The sequence below is a fragment of the Rhea americana genome, unplaced genomic scaffold, assembly GCF_003343005.1.
Source record: "Rhea americana isolate MKP2758 unplaced genomic scaffold, rheAme1 scaffold_13, whole genome shotgun sequence".
Taxonomy (NCBI): domain Eukaryota; kingdom Metazoa; phylum Chordata; class Aves; order Rheiformes; family Rheidae; genus Rhea; species Rhea americana.
In genome coordinates, this window is record NW_028185372.1 from 2658189 (window position 1) to 2672972 (window position 14784).

General features: G+C 42.9%; 1 protein-coding gene across 2 annotated transcripts in view; it reads right to left on the minus strand.

The window, feature by feature from the left end:
- The window catches only part of GDNF (glial cell derived neurotrophic factor), a 20968-nt gene extending 20609 nt beyond the window's left edge, over positions 1-359 (minus strand). For both annotated transcript variants that reach the window (XM_085326343.1, XM_085326340.1), the window contains exon 1: positions 244-359. The gene's annotated coding sequence lies outside the window, so the exon portion shown is untranslated. The remainder of the gene's footprint in view (positions 1-243) is intronic.
- Positions 360-14784: the final 14425 nt, after the last annotated feature.

Below are 14784 nucleotides of genomic sequence, written 5' to 3' on the forward strand. Positions count from 1 at the left end.
GCGCCGGGCCGGCACCGCGGGGGGCTGCCCCGTCCTCGCCCCTCGCAGGTGCCGTTTGCCCGGCAGCGCTGCTGGGATCCCCCCGCCGCGGGGGGATGCGAGGGCACCGCCGGCCGCGCAGCGCAGCGCTGCGCGGACCCTCCGCGCTGCTCGGCCTCTGCGCGGCCGGGGCGGCGGCTTTACTCGCAAAGTCGCTGTAAACAGTCTCGGCTTACAGCCCTGCTCCTTGTATTTATGACTCACCCAGTTGTCCGGAGGTATGAGGTCTTCATGTCGCCGGTGCTACGAAATTAACGCGAGCGCAGCCCGGCGCGGAGGCTGGGGAAGAGCACACGGCTCGTGCGGCGGCCAATAAACCACTCTTCTCTGCCTCCTTTCTTTCTTTTTATTTTTCTTTCTTTCTTTCTTTTCTTTTCTTTTTTTCTTTTTTCTTTTTTCTTTTTTTTCTTTTTTCTTTTTTTTTTGGAGGGGCTTGGGGGAATTGGCGGGGGGCAGGGATCTGGGATCTAGCCGAGGAGAGCAGCTCGCTGCCGGAGCTCGCCGTGCCGAGGAGGAGCCGGCCGCGCCGCGCCGCACCGCGCCGGGTAAATACAGCGCCGAGCACCGGGGCCCTTCCCGCACGCGGGGCTGCCGGGGCGGGCGAGGCCCCGGCGCTCGGGGCACGAGTGGGCCGGCGGCCGAGCTGCCACTGGAAGTTATAACCTGCCTGCGCATTTCTTCCAGCCCCCTCCACCCCCTTCCCCCCCGCCCCGGGGTGTGTGTGCGGTTGCGGTCGCGGCTGTGTGCGCGGCACGTCCTGCTCCCCCCGGAGCCCGGGTCCGGCAGCCCCTCGGGGGCGGCTGCGGGCTCCTGGCCGCACGGGCACCGGCACCGCCAGCGGCGCCGGGGCTGCCCCTGCCCTTCGCTCGCTTCGCCTCTCCTGGGCCACCTCCTTCGGCCGCATGGCCCTTCCCTTCCCCTCTCCCCGTTCCTTCTCCTTTTCCTCTCCCTTCCCTTTCTTTCCCCCCTTTCTTTCCCTTTTCCTTCTCCTTTTCCTTCCTCTTTCTTCTCCTTTCCCATTTCCTCCCCCTCCTTCTTCCCCTTTTTCTTCCCCTTCCCATTTCCCCCCCCTTCTCCTTCCCCTCTTCCTTCCCCCTTTCTCTTTTCCTCTCTGATCCATCCCCGGGATCCCGCAGGGCAGGGGCACGGAGAGGTGGTGAGACCCGCTCCCTCGCCACCCTGGCGCTGCATCGCCCGGGCACCCTGGCGGTGCCTGGCCGGTGCTGAGGAGCTTTCAGGGGTGGAAAGGAGAACGAGCACGGGGCTCCCTGAGCGCGGGGTCCGGAGCCTGGAGTGAGGACACCCAGCAGACTCGCTTGCTTTTTTCACGAGTTTAAAATGTTCAGAGGCACCCAAATATCCAGATCCAGAAGAGATCTCAGGCCGAAGGTCTGAGGTGACGCATCTTGCCGAGTGTAATGGGCCAGAGGTATGTTCCCTGTGCCAGGACCCCCAGTGCCACCATGGTGAGAGTGGTGAAGGTTTTTAGGACGTTTGTCTTCATCTGAAATTGGGAGCTCTGCTAATGTCATCTGGAGAGGCTGTCAGAACAAATATTTTCTGCAGGAGGCATCTTCTAAATTTCTATCTGACGACAAGACAGGGAGACAAACGCAAACCTCCCCCGCCACAACTCACTGGGCAGGATGGCTTCTCCATCGCTTCAGTCGTGAGCGTGCTAAAGGGAAAACTTCAAAACTATCTTCCAGCAAATGGGGGATTTACGATGATGGGGACGGTATTCCCAGGGCGTGTGTGTCCCACTCTACAGGAGCAGCAGATTTGCTATTTGGAAATAATGTCAGAATGAAATACTTTATTAGTTTTTTTTTTTTTTTTTTTTTTTTTTTTTTTTTTTTTTAATTTTCAGATTATTTATTTTCATAGTTGTGCCATTTGGGGAAAGAGCTATTTGCACAATTGAGATTTCCCACTAAAATAGCAAAGTAAAATGCTCCTGTAATATATTATCTCCCATTGTAAATGCGAAAAAAGTATATATAAGTTTTCACTTAATAATCAACTTTTTTTTTGGTACAGACAGTTCAGTGATAGACACCTGGAGTAAATGTTTCTGAAGTACAGTTTTGTTGTGGGAAACAACAAATTGGTGGAACAATGCCACAGATCTGTTAAAAAGAAACTGTGTATATGGTATCTTACAGTGAAGACACAGACATCTGATAAATGCATCTGTTTATATATATCTGCATGCCAGAAAGTGGACAGGGGAAGGCATTACAAAAAGCAGTGGTTGGTTTGGCTCAGAGATGCTGTTCACATTACACTATCTCCGCGAGGAAGGTTGTTTATACGTAGTTCAGAGAGGAGCAATTGTTTTAAGTGCCGTATACACAAAAAGCCATTCAGAGCTCACAACCTGAACCGGGCAGACAAGGCTAGAAGGGACGTTAATGTTACGTCTGTATTTAGGGTCAGGGCACTGAAACATGTTGAAATTGATGTCTTAGTTACCCGGTTAATATGCAGTAAGGCAGGAATCCTAGTATTTTAACTAGAAGACCATCCTAACTAAACCTTTACTACAGATACTGGACGAAGTGAGCTCAATGCATTTTTCCTTTGCACAGGTTTTATGTCAGTGCATAGCCACTAATTTCCTTACAATAACACGAAGAGATGAAGCCCAAACAGAGATTTTGTGTCTATAATACTGCAGGAATTTATTTTTCTTTACTGTTGAAAACTGCTGAAAGCCCATTTTTTAATGTATGCATTATTTAGCTCGCATGAGCCATAACAAAAGTAAATGTTATGCAGATGCTGCACTAATAATTGCATTGATAGAAATAAATTTAGAGTAAACCTGTTATTTTTAAATACAAAAACAATGTACCTGCCTCTCCCTCCACCACCATTGCAAATCTCTTGCTTAAGGAGGGTTGCTGAGAGCTTTGCAGATTGTTATTCTGTGGAAACTAAAGTAGCTGCTGGAAATTTTCCATGGTTCTATTAAAAGCCAAAAAAAAAAAAATATATAAAAACTTAAGAATTGATTACATTTTTCTGTAGAGATCATAAAGTTTTAAGCATAAGTGTTTAGGAGCTACTTGAGATAAAACTCTTTCGGTGAAGAAAAAAAGAAGAACGTCTGACAGAAAAAACAGAAAAAGAAGAAAGACCAATTCAGACCTAAATGATGTGTCTTTACATAGTAAAGGTTGCCTCTTTTTAAAACAAGCTAAAAAGCTACTTGACATTATGCAGTATGGTCCCGTGTTTTGTTTATATGTGTCAACATGATGTACAGAACTCTTAAGATGTCAAGCGCTCCGACCTGTAATTTCTAAGTTACCTTTGAAATATGAAACGTTATTTTCTATTTACAGTATGACTGTTCGTGCAACAGGCAGTTGTTTCTTTGGTATTAGTAAAAGATGAGTTTGCACTGTTGTTGAAGCCAGTTCCTTTGGAAGTCACCTCAGTAGCAGGAGCTGTAGAGAGCCATTGTGCGCTTTGGGAAGCAGTTTTTTGGGGGGCTACAGGTGTTCTTTGGGATGCGGTTGCCTGATCCTGTATGATGTTGAATGCCCTTCATCATCCTCAGACCTTGCAGAAACCACCTGCAGGATGGGGCCGTTGTGATGAAATTCAGTTTTGAGAGTGTATTCCCTTTCTTCAGCTTAAGGTTTGATGATTAAGGTTCGTATGAATTCTTGTGTTTCTGGGACATGCGTGGTTATTATGCTTTACCATGGGGGTTCAGTGCCAGACCTGACATTTCTGCATACCATGATATGTGTAACAAGGTGGATCAAACGGTAGGCAAGGAGTGAAACTTTAATTTAGATAAGAATCAGAGTGAAAATATGGCACAAATTTCCAGCTGGTTAGTGCAAGTCTGTTGGGGCTCATAAGGATTTATTTGGGTGTCCAGTCTGTGTTGGAGCCCAGACTATCTGCATTGCTTAAGCTATCTAGTTTAAAGCTAGCCCTAATTACTGTGTTTATTAAAATCACTATGAGAGAGTGCCAAGGTCTGTTCTCTAGCCTGGAGGCCAAGTATAACCGTTTGACCACATGCTTATGGCTCCCTCCCAAAAAGGGTGGCTGCATGTATGCTGCCCTGGGGGGACAGCTCCTGGTCCTTGCAGCTCCTGAGCCTGTTTCGGTATTGCCTGGGATGGTGCAGGCCAGAGCATGCCAGGACCATTCTCCTAGCGCAATAGTATCGGTGGCTGTGCCTGGCAGCACCCCTTGGCAGTGTTTATGTTCCCAGTATGGGTGCAGCTGGCATGTCTCCATGTGGTTTAGTCATCCCTCCTAATGCAATGGAAATGAGCCTTAAGCAGGGGCTCCTCTCTTGCTGGGGTACGAGGAGGAGAGATGATACCCTGTTTCTGAGATGCAGCAAATGGGGCTTAAATGCAACCTTAGCTTTTTTTTTTTTCTTTTCTTTTTTTTCCCCTCTCTTTGGGAACACTTGCCCTAGACTTGCAGAACCTTATCCTAAGTAATCGCAAGTAGAGTTTAACTTACATATCCATATTATTATTGGGAATGGGGAGCACCATAGGCAAATTGTATTTAAAAACTCATCTAGGCAGTGTCTTTTCACCAGGTTTCCCCATAACTCAGGTCCCTTATCCCATGGGAGGTATTTTTTAGGGCAATATTGGCAGATCATGCAAAGCTTTTCTACTGATGCCTTTCACAGGGATAATTCTATGGCAGCAGCCTACTCAAAGGAGTAAGGATTGTAGATCCAAGACCCATTCTAGTTGCATACCTCAAAGAAGAGAATAACAATTGAGTGTTTAAAACTTACTCATTAAAAATAATTGTAAACAGCTGTCATATGCTGCTACTGTTTTAACTGATATTCATCAGCACTGCATCTGTATTATGTTCTCATTGGGATCCTAGTGCGTTTGCTCTAATCTCAGAATGTGTCACCTTCTGAGAGATTAGGAGATCATAAAAGCACGAGGGCAACATATTTGTCAGGGTTGGAGGTCACTAATCTGAGTCAAAAGCAGCCAAGAAGAGTGAGCCATGCAGAGAGACAACTGGAATGAGTGGCGACATTTTGCAAAACTGGTGGGATTTTTGGTTGAGATTCTTCCTTTCTTGCTGCCTTTCTCTCCCCAGGATTCTTTTCATCATTCTGAATTTGCATCCTACTGCCAGTTGTCAACATAAGATGCAAGGAAGGTCATTCAGAAGTATTCATTAGCTTGTTAAACTTAACTTCTGCAAGGCCAAGTTTGTCAAAAAAATCATCAAATTTTACAAGATGCATAACAGAAGCCTGGCTCTTTCAGTCGAACATCCCTTTTAGCCTGTTATTTAAGGCTGGGAAGAAGTATCTTAACAACATGAATGAGTGCAAATACATTCGGCAGAGTATTTAGCTGTTTGCTTGCGCCAGACTTGCAGCTGTAATTGCATTGTCTTTGCAAACCACTGGAATGTCAGATAGCAATAGCTGTCCCTAGCCAGCACGGTTAGGCAGATGTTTCTGACAGCGTGATCCGAGACACACAGAAATTGGGAATGGTGACAAGTACAGCTAGGTTGTAAGTCTTCTGCTCCTTGCTTGTATGTTCTTGATCAGCTAGGATATGACTAAATGATACTAATTTTCTGTTTGCAAGTATTTGTGAATGTGGGATTATGGCAACGTTCTTTTTGTAAAACAAAATCTATGAGGAAGATCAGTTATAATATACACATCACGCTTGTAATGCTTAAACATGCTGGTTTACATTTGGAAAACTTCAGTATTACTGGAACTAGAAACATTTCTTTGGTTTTCATGTTCAGAAAGAGGCATTCATGAATATACATTTATAGAGCAGATGACTTATGTCTTGTTCCAAATTCAGAGGAAATAGCGCAGATGCAAAATAGGTGTATCAATAGGGCTATGAACTTACCCATCTGAAAATCATCATGAGCAGTTATGAAAAAAGTTCTGAAGACTCAGGGCTGTAATCTGGGACAAAAATACAAACTGACACATTTTATTTATATYAGGTTCCTTTTAAAGTCACGTCTACTTTGAGTTTTTGTGAAATCTTGTGGATCGTGCATAGACTTCTATCTCCTTTAGCAGGGAAAAGTGTGGGGTATTGTAACATATTATTGTGTACATTTTTGAGCTCTGCATAGTTAGTAAAACTGTGATGTGCAATGATGGATGTGATCTTCAAGGAAGTTCCTCTGAAGATTACGTTTAGCATCTCAATTCAGCAAAGCGTTGAAACGTTGACTTTGAGCCAGGGATGATTAGCATACTTAGATACATGCAAGCTTCTTGCTGAATCGGTCTCTAGATCTTTAAATGTCTCAGAGTGGAGTTATATTTGCGGTGCTTTTGTGTGAGTGAAGTGAAAAAAATAGACAGTATTAATCAGCAAACTGAAATAAAGTATAGCCATTTATGAATGAGTTGTAGAGTTGAGCAAACAAATGAATATGTGAAAGAATCCCAAATTGACAGGAGTGATGTGATCTGTCATTTCCTTTTAGTCATTTTAGGCTGGAAAGAAATGTCAGATATTTTTCTATTTGCAACACAGCTTCTAAAAARAAGTTTGAATTGTGTATCTTGAGATGGTATGGCATCACGAGGTTTCACAGATAACTGTGGGTAAATCTGCTATAAAGGCTTCCAAGTATCTGGTGTTAATTGTCTGAGGTCTATGAAAATCAATACAAAACATACTGGGAACTCTCTCTGCTGTTCTTACTCCAGCAGTAATTCCCTTGGCTTCAATGGGATAATTTCCCAAAAGACTGCTTCCTAATGTCGGTGTGGTGCAGCGAGATGAGTGATATATTCAACAGGCTTACACAAAAGCTATTTCTGATGGAGATTTATTGTTGCTATAGACTAAGTCAACCCAATTCCTTCTTTTCAGATTCTTTCTCAACATCACATTTCCCATCCAGTATCTCACCTATCCTCTTTGAACCACTATTTCAGATTTTCGAGAACTTTTGGTTTTTAATTTTGTTAGGGGAATGGAAGAAACAAGAAGAGGTTCTTTGTTTTTGAAAGAAGAAATTCACTCTTGTGCTCGAGTTAAGATCATATCATTATTAGCTAAGATCCCAGGGAATTCACTTTTCTTGAAATAGGTGAAAAGGGAGTTTCTCTACAGCGTTCCTTCACTGTGTTTCCCTTTGGATTTTTCTTGTGGGACACCTCATTAAAAATTGGAACCACCTTGGTACATACTAAGGAATGTGATAAGGACTKTTGTGGTTCCCACGAAGAGAACAGAAATGAAATTAAGTGTTCAGTGAATTCCGTACAGAGCTGATGGAGATCGTTTTCCCTCCCGGAGCCTCTGCTGGCAGGAGAGCTTGCCCGCACACCCCTGCCGCCTGCCCTGCTGCATTCCTCAGGCACTTCTGCCCTAATCTTTCTCCTCCATTACCCATATGCAATACCCCAGGACAAGTGCTCCTCCTGCCCAGCCCTTGAGGTGCACATGCATTGCACATGTGCATGCAACATACAGGCATCCCTTCCCCCATAATTTCCAAGAGAACAACAGACATAGGGGTCTTCTTTGCTCTGTTTCTGCTGGCCTGGATTTTGCCAGTTTTCCTTGGCAGAAAGTTTGGAGGTAGCTGCTTGCAGAATAAGATGTAGCCTAAGGAGAAATGTAGGTCTTGACCTGATAGGTTGCTCCCTATCCCCAGGGGAAATGCAGTACAGGTGCAGGGGAAAATGCAAGCACACAGGCACCGTGCACAGCAGGAAATACTGAAGAATCATCAGGTTTAATAAATTCTTGCTAAGCTGATGATACTTTGAAAGACAAATGCTAACAGTGGTGTTGCAAGTGTTGCTATCTTAATAAACTGGTTTCTCGGTCAGGTAAGATTCCCTGGACTGCCAGCTCCTGATTGACTGACGATGGGAAAGAGAAGAGCCTTCAACAGCTGCAGTCCTGGTAACTGGCTGTATAACCATCAAAGCTGCGACAAGCTCTGCGTAATTTCTCTGTCTGCTCTCTGTGTATTTGCTGCAGCTTATGTTGACTAGGAAATGGGAAACACATGGGAGTAGCCTGCCCCCTTGGCTTCTTACAGCTGTGTCAGTTTTCCTGTAAGACTTAGAATTAGCTTGGTACACAAAAGTTTTAGTTAACTTCARTACAATACATGAAAGTTTTCTTGCTGTTGCTAACATGTGAAGAAGGAGAATGACTGCAAAGAAAATAATCTGCCTGTAATTGTTAATTGATTTTTGAAGATGATTTGGAAGGTTTGTTTATAGACAAATGTTTATTGCCATCTGCAGTCATTAATGATAATATTAAATCCTACTGTAAAACATGRTAAGCAGCTGTATTCCTGGTGTTATTCCTCTTAAGAAGAGACTTAATCTCAAACCCCCTACAGAGGGAGTCCCTCTGTTGTGAAGCCTTTGAGATGTGGAAAATGAGAGYCCCCGAGGACTAGTTTTGGACTCTGGCAGCCTGAGGTGTCTGGGGCAGCATTCAGAGGAGCTGGTTGCTATTTGCTGTGAGTGTTACATTTATTTCTCATGGTCTAGAGTTTCATGTGTATCAGGATGGTGGTTGGTATGCTGCCCTGCCTGTGAGGGTCTTTGAAAGCCTTGCAGTATCTTGTGTGATGGTCTTCACTCACTTGAGCCCCCTTCATTCACCCCAGGTAGCCCTGAGGGTCTCCTTCAGGGTCTCTCCTCAGTCTATTGTTTCTTCCTTTTGGTTTCTGCTCATAGATCTATTAGTGTTTCATCCAAGAAAATTTAATGTGTTCATGTGGTGTTAAATGTTATTCATAAGCCTTTGTGTCATCACTTTGTTTTAAAATTCACATTCTTTCTCTGCACTACGTCAAGGACTAGAGAACCCAGAAACTTATCCTTGATTGTATCTCCAAGCAACTTCCTGGGGGATCTGTGGTCCTTCTTTCCTGCCCTACCTGTTTAATGCTGTTTCTTAAACATCTTTAATGTAGAAGTACAGTAAGTGGAAATAAGATTTATGTTTGAGTGATCAGTTTTTCTTGGTATGAACTCTTGACTTCAGCCTCTTTAGAAATGTCATCACTGTATCTCCTGGACTGTACCTTTCCTCAACTGAAACAATTAATTGTGTATTCTCAATATGTTGCAATAAATTGAGCTGGCAGAAGCTCCTTCCTTACAATGCAAATAGCAAGTTCCTTGGTTAGGATAAGAAGGTGTCTTTAAGGATTATCAGACACTGAATATAATTTAAAGGCTAAATACGCTCTGAATCTCCTAGCTATCACTTTAGGATATTTAAGTAGCTGTTGTGCACAAAAGCAAAAAGCATCATGATATAATATAAACATCCTAGCAAGTAAAATAAGATTCAATATGAAATTAAAAAGGCTCTCACAGTGGATAACAAAAAGTATATTTAGACATTTTAATGGGAATTTTCCTGAGATTGAAATGAGTTAATGAGAAACAGTTTATTTTTGCAGTATACCTTTTGCTAACAACGAACTATTACTAAAATGTTTCCAGCCAGTTCTGACTGTGATGCCTCTTATGCTCATTCCCCACATACAAAATTTAACATAATTTCCTGTACACATGCTTCCAGGGCCAGCAGCCACTAGCGAGTGCTATTCTGGTTCTTTGCTTATACTTGATTTCAGTATCTCCTCTGAGGTCACTTGCTTTCTGTTGACTCTGTAAAGCCCTTCAGGTTTTGAATCTGAGCTCCTCTTCTCTCTGTGCGATCTGATCACACCTTCTCCCCTCCAAAGGGCCAGCTGATAGCAGCCTGCTTATCTCACCAAATCATAAATTTACGCAGGCTGGGCAGCTGCTACTTCATCTCTGGAAGTTCCTGCCCAAAGATGCCAGAGATACTCATGCCGTTTCAGTCTTTAAATCAAAACTGAAAGCTTCTTTCCCACAGTGCTCTCATCTGTCAGCTGGATGCTGCATGCTGAGCTATTGTGTTGTGCAGCGCTTGGAAAGCATCTCTTGGCGAAGATCCTCGAAGGGGCTGAGAGCCCCGTTGTCCGCATACTCTGGTGCGAGGTGAACTCGCACTGCAGGGCAGAGCCCTGTGCACGCTGCAGCTCCCCGCTTTGGAAGCGGTGGCAAGTTTCCCACTGACCTGGAGAGGAGCAGGACTGTGCTGTTCTGTTGTGTTCTGCTTAAAAACTAAAGGTCACTTATGATCAGATGTTTTAAGAGACATATCTATTAAAGGAAAAAAGTGTTTCATTGCTGGGTGCAGGTGACAAGACAAAGCAGTCCAGCAGCTTCATAAAAATAGCTTTTCTATTTTTAAGGACAACTTCTTTGAAAAGAATGTTGGTCGTCGTTTGTGCGGGTGGTAAAAGGCTGAAAACTTTTCAGGATAGCACTTGAGTTTCACTTTTCTTGATTGTAGGGCAATAACATGCTTATATGTTTCAAAGCAGAARTGCTTTGAAACAAAGTATACTCATTTGGAAAAGATGTATTTTGGAGCATTTAAGCGTTACTCATTAAATTCAAAATCTGGTGCAAACTGACCTTTATAGTTCTTGCTCAAATCTAAATTAGCAGAAAATGTAATAGTTAAGTTTCCAGTGACAATGTTAACTGCTTGACTGTTCTATATTTAAGCACTAGCATGACTCTTTTCCAATGGGGGTGTGTGCATGTGCACACATGCACAGAACTGCAGATGAGACTGGTTAATGCAAGGGGAGATACAGGATGGATCTCATTAGAAGGGGTATATTGCTGGTCCCAATCCAGTGTGGTTTATTCATTTGACAATGAGATTGGAACAGTTTTAATAATACTGTCAGCACGCTACTCCTGTTGACAGCAGGAATAAATGCCACCTGAAGGGCATGAGACAAGCTGATGTGCCCTAGCCTGCCCTGGGAGGAGGTTCATCGGTTTGTTATTATTYCTTCATGCAGGAAACAAAAATAAAGTTTTTGGTGTTTTAAGARTTTAAAAGCATTAATTTTTAGAAGTTACTTGCAAGACCTTGAGTGTTGGTCTTAGAGAGCATGCTGGAGAAGTTGCTAACTGTGGAGATCTCTGTACTGGCCATGATGATTAACCATTGATTAATCATTGGTCTATATTCTCAGGTTTTCCTCTCAGGAAAAAAAGTCAGTTCCAAAATGTTTAAGCTAAGATTTTTTTTCGTGAGAAAAAATAGGAGCTTTTGGTGGATGTGAAATATTACACCATGAGAAATCATATGATATTGTCAATCATTTTACAATACTGTGAAAATGAGGAAAAGGAAAGGAGAAACAAAAAGTAAAAATGAAGCTCTACTTAAATACTAGAGATGTTTGCACCTGCATTTTGATCAGCTCCATATTCTTTGAAATAACCCTTCTGCAGGTGACTAATTACATGAATTAATGACAGTGGATGCTAGAAAAAGCTGTCTTCTGCATATGGAGAATAATTACTTAATCCAAAAGATTAACTTTTTCCTCTTCCAAGTTTACCAAAAGTCTWCTCAACACTCAGTATACGTTAATGCTGAATTGTGAATTTCAGCCTCACTTGATGAGCTGTTGCATTTTTGGGACATGAATATATGTGGGCTCAGTTTTGCAGTGAAAAATTGCACCTTYGTTTGCAGCTATCTTGAAGAGTAAATCCTTAGCTGCAGCCAAGACTTGGGGTGCTTAGGTAGCATAACACTTGTGCATGCAACGACTAATGCCCTTGGTTTGTCCCCTATGAAAGAGGAAGTTGGTTCCTGAAAATTTCTCTCTTAATTGAAAGCAGATACAACTTGAATTTTGTCTTTTTAAAACTTTCCCTGAGGGGAAAAGATTTTTTTTATTTTCCCACTTACTTCAGTTAAAAGCACAAAACATTACAAAGGGGATGGTTGCTGAGAGTTTTATATTGTGGTCCAAACACAGAGATGAGGGAAGATGGACACAGAGATGGACAGATGATCCACAGATGATGGACACAGAGAGAGGGAAGAGCGATCTAGGATACGCAGACATAGAAAATCACCTCATGGCTGCTAATATCCTGTTGTCTTTTTTTTTTTTTTTTTTTTGGGTCTTGTAGTGGGGAAAACTTAGGAAGGGGTTAGCTGGAAAGAGAAGGGAGATGGCTGAAAATGGGTGCATGGTGGGAAGACACTGGAAAGACATATGGGCAGTGCAGCTGGAACAGATGTGGGGATGGGGTGGTGGGGCTGGAGTGATGGACCAGGGGGCATGGGGCAGAGAAGGTCCARCCCAGTTACAGGAGATGTTAGGAAAGACTCATGAGAAACTATATTGCTGGGGTTATATTTGTGTGGTATTTTCTCTCAAGGCAATATACTTGCAGGGAAAGAGAAAACCATATGGGTGGACCCTGGGAGATATCTTCTCCATCATTGTGCGTGGAAGTGGATGATGCTTTAATCAGCTGCTTGATTTTCTTTTTTTTTCCCCTCTTGCTCTTCCTATTAGCCTAAAGTGCCCAAACTCAGTGCTGCTGAGAGTGGCTAGAGCAGATGRCAGTGAAGAGTGGTCCATGGACTAGAGGGAAGTGGAATGTCCGCTAATAATGCAGTGATAACTACATGTATATCGTTGCATAGTGGCTAAACGGATCCGTCATAGTAGAGGTTGGGAACGGACTGGTGAGGGGCARTGTCCCCTGGCAAGCATGGTGTATAGTCCTGGAGGATGTGAAACAGCTCTGCAAGCTAAGTGATCTTGGCCAAGGCTGCAACATCTCCATACCAGAGGACATTCATCTAAACTCTGCTTTGCCTTCGTGTAAACTATTCCCATCCGGAGTGGCCTGCACTATTGCAGCTACATGTTTTCTTTCATAGACCCTGGACTGTCAAGCAACCTCACACGAACACGTGTTGAGTTCATGTGATTGAACTACATGTGTTTACTTTGTTATAGGTCAGCCACTTGAGCCTACCCTCAAAATGACCTCAATGTTTGCGGAGGAAAGGCAGCAGCTATGTAAAACTGGGGCAGGGAGAAAAGAGAATTGTAACTCTGAACAATAGGAAAAAATGCTAGCCTTTATTCATATGCAGTGATGTACCTAACTTATGCACCTATGCGAAAAGTTATCACACTCTCCTGCAGTGTTTGACCAGAGTGTGGAAATCTGATACATGAGATAGGACTCTTAGAGCATCAATTTCTCATTACATTGGAAATAACATTCTTCACAAAGAAGACCAAAGTATTATAAACTTAGTAAATATTATGGGAAGGGAGCAAAACCTCACCCTTTGTTTAAAAAAAAAAAAAAAAAGTCTTATTTTTGACATGTCGAGTATGGCCAAAGTTTGTACACGCTTAACTACTTTACTTGCGATGGCAGAGTGTGATAACTAGCCAGGGATAGAAGAATAAGTTATGTGTTGGCAAATCTTTCTTGACAATGTTAATTAGATGAGCTTGATTGTCATTTATATCAAACCCCTAACCCCTATTCTTGTGGCATAAAAAAGGTTAAAATCAATGTAATTGTAACTTAGATTCATTTTAAATATGATTCATATTTTTTAARTTGTAGAGAAAAATTTAATATAGACAAGACTCTTGTCTTAATAACACAGACCCATGAGTTCTGCAATGTTGCCCTTTTAACTTGGGGAGAAAGGCTTAGTTAAACAGCCAGTTGCTGTTCTTTCTCATCTTTTGAGATTCTAAAGGGAGAAACTAAAATGGCACAACACATTGTGTATCTTTTGCATAATTAAAATCACAAAACTTACTGCTCCAAAAAGGCATTCAATCTCTTCCTATGAAAACAACACAAGTGTAAATCTGGGATGTAAATAGGAAAAGGTATCAAGAGAGCAGTATTTACCAGTAAGAAAGTGAGGATCTGAAAAACAAACATTAAATCCCAAAGGGCAGCCCATTCAAACAGCCCKAAGAAACCAGCGCAGATGAAAAATTCCCCTCCTCCTTGACCTCGGGCTATTTCAGAAAAACATCCAGCATGAGGGGTTAGAAACAGATTTCTCGGTATTCTCTGCGTGAGATATTTGACTGGCCTTCTCATCCCAGGCTTTCTGCTGCCTGCCGGTTAGTAAGCCTTTAAAATCATTCCCTTGATGGTCGCAAGTTGTGTTGTCCCGTTTCTGCAYGCTCCTCTTTCCTTTTCCCTCGCAGGGCTGCAGCTCCCGTGCAACTTGTACTCGTTTTTCCAGAGAGCAGCTCTTCCCTTTGGAGACGTGGAAAAGCAGGGCGATGCTGTGGGAGCTCCTGCAGCGGAGGCTGCTTCGGGCTGGGGAGGGCCCGGAGCGCCGCRGGATAAGGCTTGCATTGTGCCTCTCCTCGCTAGACAGCGGAGTGCAGCCGATGTGTAACTTTTAGTCAACACAGGCACGCACAGATAATAGACCATTTCAGCTGCCTCCAGGGAGCTTCTGTTATAATCTGCCAGAAGATTCTTTCTGTGGTTTAAACTTTGGCATATGAGGAACGCCAATACTTTATATATATAAAATGTCAGTTATGTGCCCTCAGGCAGCAATCTAAAAATGATGTTATCCTATTGATGGATCTGGGTCTAGATAACTTTAGTTACAATAAGTTTCTTGATATGAACTTAAAAGATGACTGTGCCATCAACTTAAAGTAAAAATTGCAGGAGGTTCCTGGTTTTCCATTACTTTCRAAGTGGTTTGAATACATCACAAGAGAGAAAAATCATTTTCTTATATGAATTATCACCCAGGAAGCCGGTAATACAAAGGAATGAATGAAAGTATTGCTACCAAAATTCTGTTGACCTACAGC